The sequence below is a fragment of the Sphaeroforma arctica genome, assembly GCF_001186125.1.
Source record: "Sphaeroforma arctica JP610 unplaced genomic scaffold supercont1.2633, whole genome shotgun sequence".
Lineage (NCBI taxonomy): Eukaryota > Ichthyosporea > Ichthyophonida > Sphaeroforma > Sphaeroforma arctica.
The window spans coordinates 1-1,186 of NW_014037925.1; positions in this window are offsets into that span (position 1 = coordinate 1).

Sequence of the window (1,186 nt, forward strand, 5' to 3'; positions counted from 1 at the left end):
GTGGATGCGACATACAAAGTTTTTGGCCTGCTATTTATACGTTTCTATTTCTTTAAGATTTTTTTTAAAAAGTTTGTTCAGAACGGAGAACAGTTCAGCATTCAGCATGTAAATACTTGTGGTGGGATTTTTTTGTCGATGTTTATTTTATTATTTACTGTTATGGGGTCGTGTAAATGCCACCATTGGAATCTAACAGTTATTTATTCCCGATTGACGTCAGATTCGGTATTCCGCCTCGCTCCACTCTAAATATTTATTTACATAGTTTATAGAATATAGACTGACGAGCTATATTTTTTATAAAAAAGCTGTTCAATTAAAAAAATAAATACAATTGTATGTACATAGTCTCATAGCCTTCAAACAAAAATAGACAATTGTCTGTATTATTAATACTATATAAATTTCCATACAAATGCTCTGTTTGGTGTTCTATATTCATTTAAAGTGACTACATACTGACTACATATTGTCCTTGACACTCTCAGTACTGAGTACTCACTACTTATGCCTTCAGAAAAAAGAACAATTTTATACAAACCTGCTGTGAACAATCAAAAATAAACAAACACAATTTCATCACAGGAAAAAACAAAACAAAATGGCTCCTCTTGGATATTGTCATATTGATATTCTCTGTATTCACTTCTAAAAAAAAACGCCCCTTCTCTCTCTACTCGTGATACTCTATATTGTCCTGAGCTGGTGAACGACACGTCTTATGGCTTTGACAATTGACGACACGTCGCGACCGTCTTGTCGCACTATATTCCGACGACAATCACGACATGACGCGACATTGAGGTTCACTTTAATTACCGGGGCTTTTTAGTTTTTCTCCCTGGGACAGTCCAATTTTTGTCAGTATTTATGTACATAGGTGGAATATTGCAGATATCAACTAATAGATAGAAATTGTATTGTGTTGTTTGAAATGAGAAAGTGATCTGCACCTCGCTCTCATTCAGAATGGACCATAATAGGCCCACTATAAAATCCTTTTGGGCCATCCGATAATTAACGACATGTCGCGACCGTCGTGTCGCACTACATTCAGACGACATGTCGAGACCTCAAACCAGCTCAGGATTTTATATGATATTTTATCGTGCCCCCAGATTGTGTCTGCCACAGTGCCTCTGTCACACAGCTAAACCCGGTATGCAGTATGTCAGATCACGAA